The sequence below is a fragment of the Perna viridis genome, chromosome 14, assembly GCF_037379345.1.
Source record: "Perna viridis isolate PV_CMFRI_1.1 ecotype Kerala chromosome 14, ASM3737934v1, whole genome shotgun sequence".
NCBI classification, from domain to species: domain Eukaryota; kingdom Metazoa; phylum Mollusca; class Bivalvia; order Mytilida; family Mytilidae; genus Perna; species Perna viridis.
In genome coordinates, this window is record NC_142458.1 from 6161485 (window position 1) to 6176166 (window position 14682).

Below are 14682 nucleotides of genomic sequence, written 5' to 3' on the forward strand. Positions count from 1 at the left end.
CAACTTACGTCAATTTCATCAACAATATGTGTACATCATAACATGTACATGTATATTTTTGTACCTTGATGATTGGGGTTGATTTTTTAAAGCAGATAGTGGCATCTTAATATGTACAAGTAATTGTATTTGCAAAACCAGTCTTTTAGTGTTCATTTACATAAAATACATACATGTACAGAAAATTAGTACTTCCCATATAGAACTTCTTCATTAAAACTCATGAAAAATCCCGTTAATTTCAAAACAGTTTACCCTTATAAATGGTTTTGGTTCCTAATACTGATAATACATGTAATAACTTCTCCGAATACCGTAACAAAATGCATGTAGCTATATTTAGAAAGGAGTTGCAATATCTGCTAGCATGATTTATTACATGTACATGCTTAAGGAAACCAGAACTCCTTGACATGTATTTGAAATAGAATTCTTAACATATTTCAATACTACTAAATTTAGATCAGGACTTCAATAACCAGTGCTTTTGAAATCCCTATAATCGTGGGTAAACGACCTGATATTCAATAAAGAAAAATTTGCATTATGCCAAATTAATATCGCAGAACATTCTAATATTTAGCTTGTTCTTGAGAAATCATTGATGTTCCAGACAGTGGAAAACCTTTCAGACCTGTTTTCCGTTTTCTTGTAGATCTAAAAATACAATAGATAACTGTGATTAACAAACAGTAACTTCCACCATTTGATGAGGTCAGCGTCCTTTCCACCTTGATTTTCAGAAATGTAGTTATTGATGGACATTTGAAATCTTTTTTATGAAATTTTGACAAGAAGAAAATTTATGAACACATAAATGAATAGATGAATGTGTAAAAATTTTCATTGACATTCTGATTCAGTGTTAAAACATTAATTTTCATGACACCAGTTTACATGACAAAATTAAAATGCACTTAATGTTTAAAATGTTAAATTTATTAAAAATGTAATACAGAAAAGCTAATTTTTCAATAAAATTCTGACAGCCTTTTGATATTTTCAGTTCCAGGGCACTAAAATATCCATACTTGGATGAAATAAGGAAAGGCAAAGCTATGTAATTTTTTTTCTTCTCAAGTTCCAGAGTTTATAAACTGAACTTTAGATATACATTTGTACAATAACATGTACTTTAGAATTACGTGTAAATAAAAAAAATGACGGAGAAAATATCATATACATGCACATATGCACATTTTTTCCTTAATAGAAACAAAAAAAGGTCACTGAACTCTGACCTCTCACTGCCCTAAAAAAAGCATTTACATTGTAATATAGAAATGAGGATTGTAATTGAGACAGTCAATGAACTCACAAAACCACGACCTGCATTTATAATAATAGCCATTTAATTTGTCTTGTTAAACAGTGTCCACCCATGACACTTAATATTAGTACTGGTAGTTGTTAGCAGTGAACTCAAGCTGGACAAACCTATTGACCTCTATAGAGATAAAGATTGAAAGGGGACATTCACCATTTATCACACTTCAGCAGAAAATGTCCCAATAAAAATCAGAAATGATAACAAAAAATGCTGAAGAAAGGTACACTGAATTCATGCCAACCACTGTCTATACATGTAGCCATTCAGCATTCAATCTTTTCATTGCTAAAGAGAAGTCATAGATTCACTGTTCAAAATGTGTTCCTGCTTACATGTATAATCCAGTTTTAAGTATCCAAGCCCAAGGTTTAACATTTCCTTGACAAAACTTTACATGAATATTTATAATCCAGTTTCTGAGGTCTAATGTTTCCTTTACCTAAGAACATTAATAGTGGTCATATTCTAAATCCTGCATGAAATTTCATGCACATGTACATCAGCATGTCACAATTATCACACATTATTCTGCTTTTGGATCTCACATCTTTTTTCTTGTGCTTAATATTGCTACACTATCAGTGCAAATTAATGAATGCTTAACTTGTTAGCATTTCATTGACCCAATGACCTTATGACCTTTGGTACCCTGTAATGAGGCAATGAAGCTAGTGATAATTTTTTTCTGTCTGTCCAACTCACTGTTCACATTTTTTTAGCTGACACCCAGCACCACTGAGTCATTTCTACAAATTTCATCTTGATCTGGGCAGAATGAAAATGTCAATTTGGGCTCAATACAGTGAACAATGTTTTAACCTCTTGAAACCACCTACAACTTGAAAAAAGCTTGATATGGTCAACAAAACTTGTTAGGACAAATTTTAAGATTGAACTCTGTACTATACACTTACATTTATGAAATAATTTTAACTTTGAACATATATCAATAATTTGCAAGCATGAACATAATTTTAACATAATTTCTATATTTCTAGACTTTGGCAAAGAGGGATACTGCAAAGAATTGTCAAAGTGATGGATTGATTAATTGAATACTTTCATACAACAGACTGAATCTTTTCAGTTGGAAAGTCAGAAATTTTCAAATTTGTAGACTGTAGCCACAGTCTTCGGGAGATTAGAGTTCACATCACCAAGAACATTGGGAGACATAGTTTTATCTGTGAACTGCTTGTACCATACAGGAGTACCAGTCCCGGGTCAAAACTTTTCATTCATAAATCACTTACATTGTTTACATACATCTTCAACCTACAAACCTACGTCAATCTCCAAATCACCTTGATAAGAAGGAAATAAACATTTCCTTTGATGTCACCTGTGACCTTTTATAACCTTTGATAAAATGTGACTTTGGTAAATAAAGATAAATATAAGGTAGAATTTGATGTTCCAAATAATACATGTATCTCTTTTGATGGTTATTAGGTGAAATTGTAAGAAATTTGCATTAGTTCTAAATTTGTTTAGAGTTAGTTTCTATTTTTAGATGAAAAAAATAGGTTGATGTAGAAGAATCATGTGAAACAATAAATAAAGTTTTGAAAGGATATATTAAGCATCATCAATGCCATATCATCTAGCAATGACTATGCATATTACATGTAGTTACTTTTTACTATGGAAAAATATTTAAGGAGGTAGACCTAGGGTAAGGGACACAACTCTTACAAATCATTGGAATGTTTATATTCAGCATTTTACATCAATCTCATGTCAGCATCAAAGTAAGTGATTTCATTTGGTTTCAAATGAAAGCTTGATAGGCTTTGGTGAGAATGAATAAGATTTAAACATATCACTGATTTCAAGAGTTACGTCCCTTACCCTAGGTCTACATCCTTAAATGCCAATTCAAAATATATGTAGATTACATACATGTAAGTACTTGTACAAATGTACATGAACAAAAATAATAAGCAGTTACCTTGTACTAAAGGATATTACTGCTAAAATTATTGACTAAAAAATGTAGAACTTTTTAAACTGAAGAAAATAATCCTAGATGTATTTCAACACCCAATGAAAATTAAAATTGCTGTTGAAAATCAGTAGGAAAAAAGAAAGTTTACTACAGGTAGGAAAACCCATATCCATATATATCTTTCAAATGACTTTATCAAAATGAAATTTTTGCCAATTTTATCCAGTCTAAAAATAATTTTTTTAACAGTTTGGGTCTATATATATGCATATTCTATAGGTAATTTACCTTAATGGTACTAACATGAAAATGTCACTTTACCAAACTGATTGAAAATTTACAAATAGACTCGCATTGAATTTTGTGTTGTAATCTACAAAATGTATTCATGAATAAGATATCAGCCCTAGCTATCATACATGTTTTACTATTTTGGATCATTCATATCTATTCTTCTTCATATTTTCATTAATGAAAATACCTTAGATTCATGACCTTATGCCAGATACAATATTACATGCATCAAAATGTATACCTTTATATACAAATGTATATATATTTGTTTGGTATCGGGCAATTATTTGTTTTCCTTATCAAACAAAGACGGTTTAAGACCTACAAATGTACATACATTGTACATGTATATGTACATGTATATATACAACAAAAAATATTTCGTAGGACTTAATTAATAATGCAATCCTTCAAACCTATACATACATTGACATATACAACAAAAATGTATAGGCTATTAGCTTTTCAAAAATGTTTCATATGACTTTATGAAAAATGCAAAGTTTTTTAATCAAAATATGCCAACAACATACATGTACATGTATATACATGTATCAATAATTTTGTGTAGAGTTAAACACATTTGTCACAGTCAGTAATTCCCAGGACAATTTAAGCAGTATCATTTGCAGTCATGCAGGGCTATCAATTTGAGCACTGGACTATCTGATATTTATCTAATCAAGTACCAGTCCACATAAAATTCAGACACTGCCAATGGTAAAGTGATCCATGGTGTAGAAAACCCACAGAACAAACAATGCTTTTTCAGTCTACATATGCCATACACTCATATAATGATAATCAATTCTGCATTCAGCCCTGCACTTACTAGAAAATCATATATTTATTTCCCACTTACATCAACCAAATTAAACCAAATCAAGAACAATAACTCTTGCAAAATGCCAATTTCATGTACAATCAATGTGACTTTTATCTCAAAAGTGCAATAACCAAATGAAAAACTAAGACTGGTTATGTGATCTATAACAGTTACTGAACAAGAAATAAAACTGAATTCAGTGGGTTTTTGACATGCATGAATCACCAACTGTGAGTTTTTCAGAAAGACTGCTACTTAAGAATATTACACTAAACTGAAGACAATGTTCATGACCTAAAACATGTGCTTAATGTATTGCAAGTTCAATCAAATTGGAAACATTTTTAAAAAAATAAGGGGCGCACATACAATACATGCACATGTATTTAATCAATGTAATGCTTGCATTTTCAACTACCACTACACAATGTATCTAGTATCAAACTGACTTTCTCAAAACTTATATTAATTTTTTTTTTGATATACAGAAATATTATGTGCATTTACATGTGTAATAAAGATTACAGAGATTAAACCTCCTTTTAATCTATTTATCTACATGTTAGATCATTTACATAAAAGAATCGTTTATCTTTAGAAATTTAGATAATAGTAATCCTCAAAGGGGTCTATAAAAACTGTTTAGACAATATTAAACTTGAAAATAATTTTCAAGTGACAAAGATACTCATGTAACTTTTAAAGTATCTTTGCTAAGAGTCCTAATAGGATAAAAATGTCATAGAAAAACTGAAGTTAGAATTAAATGTGGCCATTTGTCCAAACCCACCATGAGAGCTGGCTAAATTTAAACCATCAAAGTACCATAATATTCTCAAGTAAAGGAGGTGTTAAGTAACCCTTCAAAATTTCACCCAAACTTGATAAACAATTAGGCATTTTTTCTAAAGTACATCTACTTTTGTATATGAAAATAATAGTGAACAGTTGTCACAATTAAAACATAAAAGGGAACTAAATACAAATACTTAACATGTACACATAAAACTTGATTTAACACTGAAAATTAAAAGTATAAGGCTGTACAAAGGTCACCACAAATAGGGATGGGCTGAACAAACTTGTAACCTCTCCTTACAGATAACTTTAGTCTAATGAAAGATTTCAACCTACCTACAAGTATTTAATTACATTCATGTACAAGCACCCATATACATATACATCCAGTAAGTTGCTTCAGAAAATTTCATGACCAATATCCTTGTCTTGGACAGGAATTTCCTGAAAATTTTCTCTCACCACATGAACATCATCATGCCTTATCTATTATCATTGCCTCTATTATATAAAAATACACTTGTAGATGTACATTTGTACATTTCCTAACACTGAAACAGTTCCTCTGTGTCTGGCACATTCATATCAAATTAACCAAATATCAAATTCATTCTGACTAATTTGTTTCTGTATTACCGGTAGTTTCCAGATTCATGAAAGTTACAAAATGCTTGCAAGAAATTTTGCCAGCCAGGTACATTGTATATAAACAAACATGACAGCATTAGATAACCATTCCTTGTTTACTAGTAAGTTTGGTCATCATGGGTTTTCCCATTTTCATAATTTCAACATATGTTTACTTCTCACTGTGTCAATAAAATTTTAGTTCAGTGAAAGTTGGCAAACTTTGAAATGTCAACATCTGTCGTCATATCTATATATATACATGACATGCACTTATTCATATTCATTTAAGAGGGAGTCCATGCAATAACCAAGCTGTGGTTGGCACATGACAAATTTTGTTTTCACAAAATTTTCATCCATCTCATATCACAAATGCATCCTTTCTCAAAACTGAATGTTAGTTTTTGAATTACTGTAACAGTTCAAGAGAAAAAAAATTACATTAAAAGCATTGAAATTCATTGAAAAAGGGAGATAACTCCTTAATTATGTGCAAAATTCAGTTGCTTCTTTAGGGAACATTAAAATCATTTTCTAAGCCACCCATTAGTGCTTAAAGTACTTCTCCGTCTAAGAATCAGGCAAAATGTGCATAAGGTGTGGCACATAAAAAAACCCCCAAAAAACGCAGAGATTTTATTGCATTGTCCAAGTATTTATACCTCATTACTCCTAGAACTGACCACTGAAGTGTTTGTAACATTTGCCTTTTTAAGATATAGATATGTCAAATTTAGTTGAACAGCACTATGGAAAAATGGCAGAAAAATTTTCACATACTTTTTCCCTATCAAAGCAGTAAAGAAGTTCTATGTCACTGATGCTTCAGGATAAATTTAAATAGCTTATCATTTCTAGATGTACATTGTTGAATACATGTATATTTGAGGCAAAAATATCCAAACAGAGAAAAATGACAAGCCACTCAGTGCTTGATTCTTACACAGAATCCTACGTCAAACAATTTTTTTTACTATTTGGCATACATTGTACATGTACATGTACATGTACAAGTGATATAACATTATATTGAAAAAAAAAATTCAGTGTGATAAAACTAATCCTGTGTCAACCCCATCATAGGATCTGCCTGATTTTTACATGGGCAGTCTCTTAAGTAGGGTGTATTATTATAATCTTACTACAATCTAGGTGTATGTCTAAAATGTAAATGTACATGTACACAGTCACTGAATGTATAGTACTTGGTAAAGACATTTAGCACAAAAAAACAACATACCATCATTCATAGATAAAATTTTCTTCATAACAGAATTGAGCAAAACAAAAACAAAAATTTCATGAATGTTCATGAATGTAAACACTGCTATTTTGTAACTTTAATTTTGAATTTTTAAATTATTTTTTTGTATACAAAATGTACATACTCAGGAAGAATGAACTTGCTTAGAAAATCTAAGCTGGTTCCATAGATCCTTTCATGCTAACTGTGGGATAGTACATGTAGCTGGCCATGCATTGAACATTCTCAATATGCACTTTGGCAACGAAAATCTAATTTTGCTAAATATAAGTTTCTTGGGTTATAGGATATTCCTCAAGAAAATTTTAGCGAAGGGCAAGAAATTCAATTTTAACTTGCATTTAGCCAGCATTTGCTCTAAAGGATCACTGAGGATAATGTTAGATTCACACACCGTGGACTTACAGGGCCACACAGCATCACTGCCCTGATGGTATACTTTTTAGCAGGATGCTATCTACGCAAGATGCTATACTAAAATTCAAGGGGTACCAGAATGGTATCTGTAAATCTTATGGAGAACACCGGACTTACATTTGCTGAAATAGACCAGTTTATTGTTAAAAGTATGTGAACATTTACTGAAGCAAAAAATAAGAAAATGAATCTTTTTCAATCTTCAAAATTGATCCCAAGCCCAACAGCTATGGCTGGTAAAAAAGCATGTAGGCTTGGAGAATTTGGCTAACATGCCAATGATTGCTATATACACATTAGTTCATGCAAGTTCATTTAAATTTTTGAGCTCGGGCTTGTTGTCTGAAATTTATATGGCAAATACTGCAGTCTTTTTTTTTATTATTACATACACATACATGTACTTGGACTTGTTAACTGGGTCCATGTTATTGTACATGTGCACTAAATTAAGTACATGGAGTTATACTAATGACAGTCCTCTTTTGACAGGTACATTCTGATACTGATTATTAAATTGGTTAACCATTTCACACTAGTAGATAAACTGTAGTGTTCTGGGCTATACAACATGTCAGTCCAGTTTACAAATGTACATGTATATCTTGACCCCTTAATTCCTGTCCTTTCATAGTCCAGATCATATCCTGCCAATTAAGGAGGCAGACCTAGGGCAAGGGACACAACTCTTACAAATCATTGGAACATTTGTATTCAGCATTTTACATCAATCTCATGTAAGCACCAAAGTAACTTGTACTAATTTCTTTCTGTTTCAAATGAAAGCTTGATAGGCTTTGGTGATTCAAATATGATACAAGCATATCAATGATTTCAAGAGTTATGTCCCTTACCCTAGGTCTAACTCCTTAATATGGACCTAATTTTCTTAGTTGTATAAACAGGCGTAGAACTAAGCCAGCTTTTGCTGGTCCTATGACTAGAAAGTTGAGGTTAAAAAAGAAGCTTGCCCATTGGGTTATTTATTTTACATGTACATGTAGATGTTTTTTTTTCTATTCAACATGTCTGGGCAAGAAAACCAATGGAAACATCTCAGCCTTTCTAGTTGCACAAAAGAAATCCTCGGAGGCACTAGGCAGATGGATCTGTCCGTAATTTGACTGATCCGATTCTAATATTATAGTTAAACTGGTTGACTGTTTTACCATAGCTTCACTCTAAACTAGTTTCCACAAAACTAAAACAAATTTTATACTTGTGTAACGGGAAAGCATGATTTCAACCACAAGATTACACTCCACCACAGAGGTTCAAACCCTAGACAGCTTCAGTGACAAGCCATCAACAAACTGATTTGGCTAAAGAATAAAACCCTTTAGCCAAATCAATATACTATCTAAATCTCACTACCTGTTGTGTAACTGTATTTTCATCTGTTTTACGTTTTCTTTACACTTTATTTCCTGTATTTTTCTAGTGACATTGTATGTATGTTACATACAAGTTGTAGGGAGAAAATTAATAAATTTTGTATGCTGTAGAGGTGTTTTCCCTGTGTGTGATGTTTTTGAATGATTTATGAAAAATGAAAGGCCATGCTAAATTGGTCTAGGGAAACCTCTAGACAGTGATGTTCATGACGTGACGATGCAACAGAATAAACCTATGTGTTTTTTATATTGAACTTATTCAATTTTTTTGATTGCTTAACTATTGTGGCAATGCAACACAACATGATTCCGCAACACTACCTACTACAACACAGGTACATATATGTAGGTCGTCCTGTCACACTTCCCCCACCTCATGAGTCTTCATTCTATGAAAAACTCACTATATCATTATTTATCCAAACCCCAAGTACTAAATGCTAATTTAAGCTAGTGAAAAAATTCTGAAATTCAATCCCTGGCTGAGATTAATATTTGCCTCTGATAAAACATTGACTTCAGTACCAGGTTATAACTGATTTTCTTTCTTCATTCTTCAATTTACTTTTGAAGAAAAAAAAATATAACAACTTCATGTGCAAATGTATTTGATGAATTGAGAAATTTATTGCTAATCATGTTGAATTCAAATCCCAAAGGTGTAGCTCTCTGTTTTAAGTACAGTATGCACATAAATTTGTCTACATATGTAAGTACTTTATGAACATTTGAAATTGTCATTTGATTCATGTTATAAATCAGTTGCTATGACATTGGTCCAACATTAATCCACCCAAATAACAAAACAAACTTCAATATGGCAACTGTTTCCCTTGAACATTTCACCTTTTATTGTCTGTTTCAAGTTACTTTACATGCTGGCGGGTGGAGATAATAAGATTAGGAAATAACCACATTTTTCAAATATTTCACTGTACCTTGGTGTGATTCAGTAAAAAATCTCCAATAGTTGATATGAAACCACTTTCCATCATATAGATCCAAAGTCACTTTGTGATGATTAACACGATACTTGTGTAATTATATGCGTATAAATATAGATATTGGCATCACATGGGAAAACATGCACAAAACGAATGAATGAGGCAATACACAGATTTCCATCTGGGGCGGATTTCACGTGATTGTGAAAGAAATTTCAATGGAAGATGTATTAATTACGGTGACTTACCAATATATTCCTGCACATTGATCGCAGTAAACGTTTTTACCTCGCTCTTACAGCGAGACGGCTCAGAAAAACTGTAAAAAGAGAGTCGTTCACCTTCCAACCCGTCACAGGGCAGTATGGCTGTCAGACGTGTGACGTCACAAGCATATTGAGGTTCTCCACGGGTAAAACAATGAAAATAGATCTGACTAATAACCAGAATGAATCATTTTTTGATAGAGGAAGAGAAAGTGCGTTCATTAATAGATAAATATTTAAGGGAATGTTTCTGAAACTTTCACTCAAATAAAACTCAGAACATCACAATGATTCTATTGATTTTAGATGAGACATAAATGAATAGTTTGAAATAAAAAGTTGTTTATTTAAATATTGACCACTGTCACACTGAAAACAGGAATTTTGGAAACCAATGAAAACCAAATATTTTACATCTGTAAAAAATGTAGTCATAAAACGACTATAAATATATTTAAACCACAAAATTCTATGAAATATTATATGCAACTTCATACCTTCTAAACTAGGCACTAAAACATCCTGCGACATTTTTTGTACCTGTCCATAGTCAGGAATTTCTGGCCTATGTATGTCTTGTCTCATTTTCCCTTTCAGTTTGCTTTTATGTTACTGCAGTCTATGATGCTAATCATTTTTATTTAACTGTGTATAATGTTGTTTTTGGGCCAGCTGCATGCAGCTTGCCATGTGGTGTGAGGGATTTCAAAGTTGTTCATTGAAGACCTATTCAGTTGACATTTTTTTCATCCTGGTGGGCTTATTGTCCTTTTGACATATTCAACATATCCATTCTTGTTATGGTAATATAGATTCCCTGTAAAACCTAAGTGATTTTTGTGTAGTACATATCATACAAAATGGAGATTAATTTCCTTCTACATTCAATTTGTATTTAATTCTCTTAAAAGTTTAATTACCTTAGCTGGGGGCTAGGGCGCTCTGCCCACAGAGCAACTGGGTGGTGGAATGGGGTACCCCTGGTATGTTAACATGCTGGGGTTGTCAGGCTATAATACGGAAAACCTGACAGCAAACTATAGTGGTGCACTGTGTTGGGAAAGATGCCACGTTCCTCGCACGTTAAAAAACCCTACTGTGATATTCTCCCAGAGTAGGAACCATAGGGCTCTGCCACAGGAGGCTAAATTGCCCAACCCTACCCACCTCTCCCTATTTCCAGTGGCAATCAAAATTTGTCAACCCCATTATCCTTGTGTCCCATCCCATTTTTTCATTTCATCATCATTTCATGTTCATTTTATCATCCACCTCATGTTCATCGCCTAAATATAGCTGAAATATTGCAGCTCGGGCGTTAAACCCCAAACAAACAAACAAACAAAACTTAAAAGTTTAATCTTTCAATAGCCTCTTAAAACATGAAATTCCTGAAAAGTATAATGTACATTTTTGTCATTGTTGCACTTAAAAAAATGTTTTTTTTAGACAAGGCAAATGACAAAATATGTGTATTTCCTATTACAATATAGAAAAAAAAGATAGGTTGTGATTTTTTTTCTTTAATTATGTTGTTTTACGTTGAGTCTATGCTTATAGTGTAAACACACAAATATATTTATATTTGGCCCAATTTGAATGATTGTTTCTTTCTTTGAAAAATAGGGTAGGTAGGTAGGTAGGTAGTATTTTCGAAATTTTTAATTATTTTGTTGTACTTTGTCCCTATGCTTATTGGAAAACAGAGAAAAAAACTCTTAAAATATTCTTCATTATTTATAGCTGACACATAGAAAGTAGGGCAATAGGAAACTCGTATCTTTTTATTTGGCCTAATTTGTATATCTATTTTTTTTCTCTATGTATGTGTGTACACATATAGTGCTCCTGTTACTAGTACACCAAATACCCAGCTCAGCAAACAGGTCTAGCACACAGCTTGGTATATTCTGCATCTAACATTTTTTTTCTACAATGCATGTTGGCATTAAATGAATGAATGAATCAATCAATCAACCAACCAATTAATTAATCACAGGCAGCTTTTCTATAAGAAAAGATGCAGCATATATACAACAGGTCATACTGAATGATAAAAAGGGCCCATAACTTTGGCATGGAAATTCAAAATTGAAACAAAAGGTAACACAAATGACAAGGCCATCATAACATATCCGGTTAAGGATAAGCTTATAAACTGGAAAATACTGAAAATTTATGAACAAGTTTAGCTGAACCTATCAGTTCATATAAAATAAGTTTTTTTTTCATACCATATATCATCCCAAGGCATGTCAAGCTGACAGGTTGATAGAGGGATGATCTGGGTCAATGTTTGATTTGGGTTGTGATATAAAAATAAAACTCATATATTCTCCGTAACGCTGATATGATTTTTTATGGCTAAGGGTGCGAAATTACTGTGATGGTATGCAGGAGCAAATTCATACACTTTAAAAGGAGAGATACCAGCTGGGGTCCTCAGAAAAGAGGGGTGCTAGGACATTATTTACCATTTTCTTTTTTCAAGTTTTCCAATAATAGGGAGGGGGCCAACTCCCTGCTGCCCCTGGAAACGCCACAGCAATATAGAAAAAACAGATATGAAGACATACTATTCCAACCTTGTAGTTCTATGCCCGATTAATATACAGACACATACAAAATTTAAAACTTATCAATCCATGGGGAGCAGAGATAATTCAAATGAAATTCAGATAGACAGACAAGGTGATTGCAATATGCCACATACTCGTTCAGTGGTGGAATAATATACAGAACATGAGAATTGTTAATTAAACATACATGTATAATTAATACAGCATCATTAAAAACACAACAAAAGTATTATATGGTAAAATATTTATTTAAATAACAAATGCAAATAAAAGTGAAAAGAGAAACAAAAAAAGATGAGAAAATTTAAAGTCAGATTTTACTGACAAATAGACAAACACAACATGAATAGACCAGCAATGTAAAGTTTACTCTCCAACATGTTTTATATTTAACATCATTAATTAAGCCATCATATATGATATATAAAGAGAATTGCCTATTTCACATAAATCAAGTCCAAAACAATAGCTTAAAAAATTGCCAATAATCAAAGTGACCAGAAATGTTTAATAAACAGATACCAGTAGTCAATTTCAGGCTAAGATCTAGAAATTTTTTAAAAAGAGGGGTTTCAATTAAGAAATTTTCAAAGGAAGGGATGGTGCCCAAGGTTATTATGTGCTTAATTTTATAAAATTAACAATTTTTTTTTTCAACAAAAGACAGGATTCATATCTCAAGAACCAACTTACTGCATCTACCACTACTTTTCTCAAAAAAAATCTTTTACAAATTTGTTGAATAAAATGATGAAAATAAAACAAGTCAAAATGAATCATTGCTACAACATTACACACTAACTGAGCATACTAGGTAGAATTGCCATTTAAGTGAATTAAAGAGGTAGACCTAGGGTAAGGGACATAACTCATGAAGTCAGTGATATGTTTGTATCATATTGAATTTCACCATAGACTGTCAAGCTTACATTTGAAACTGAAAGAAAACAGTCCAGGTTACTTAGATGCTTACACGATAATGATGTAAAATGTTGAATACAAATGTTCCAATGATTTTTATGAGTTGTGTCCCATACCCTAGGTCTACCTCCTTAAGTATAAGTCTTTGTAAGAATCAGGCAAAATGGGAACAACCAGAAAACCTACAGGTCTGACAATATGATTTCACTCAACGATGATTTCTCTGTATGAAAAAAAAGCACTATTTGACCTCTGCATCACTGGATTAGTTCAGATATTTTTCCATTTTCCATTGTATCTGCCCTGGGAAATGTTCATTTTAAGTGCATTACCCAATTTACCAAAATGATACAGACAATCATACCTTTTTTTCTTCTCAATTCTGATGTGAAAATAATCAAATTACACTTCAAAATGTTTACCATATCTTATAGAAACTGACATTTAAACTGCAATTTTCTCAATGAAAATACAAAAAGATTGAAATTCCATCCCCTTTTTCAGAAAAAATTCTTTTCAGATCAAGTATCGAATATCTTGAATATGAATAAATACAGAAAAAAAACAGTATGTTACTGTATTTCAAGATTTCCTTGCAAAACATGACCATACTTTGTACAAATGTCCTTTTATTTTTAAAATAAATTTCTTTAACATTAATTTGGTAATAAGTCATACAGAAAATTTCTTCATAACTAAGACAGACAACGCATATTTCTAGTCAGTTTGAATATTTGTTATATTTTTGTTTTTCTTTAAAGTGTAACATTCAATAATTCAGGAGATTTTGAAGATTTTTTTCCCTCAAAAATTCAAATTACTGACAATTCAAGTTAGCTTGATTCTGTGCATTCAAAAAATCATAGTTATAAGAGAAATCCTATACTTTTCTTAAATTTTCGAAATATGCCTCATCTTAAACAAACAAATTTAGCTGTAACAAATTCACATGAAATTATGCAAGAATAACTAGACAACTAAGCACCATAAACTAAATATACATGTACATATAATATAAAAGACAATACAATTATATAAAAAAAATCCCTAGGTATTGGGTATAAAAACTAA

The 14682-nt window shown here is 31.8% G+C and overlaps 1 protein-coding gene across 4 annotated transcripts in view; it reads right to left on the reverse strand.

The window, feature by feature from the left end:
- The window catches only part of LOC148597920 (protein tyrosine phosphatase type IVA 2-like), a 41537-nt gene extending 31308 nt beyond the window's left edge, over window positions 1-10229 (reverse strand). The window contains exon 1 of one of the 4 annotated variants that reach the window (XM_088561332.1): window positions 10094-10229. The gene's annotated coding sequence lies outside the window, so the exon portion shown is untranslated. Of the gene's footprint in view, window positions 1-5532; window positions 5770-5832; window positions 5944-9839; window positions 9930-10093 lie in introns of those variants that run through there. The other 3 variants (XM_088561333.1, XM_088561337.1, XM_088561334.1) reach the window with 3 other exon arrangements.
- Between the last annotated feature and the right edge of the window lie 4453 nt (window positions 10230-14682).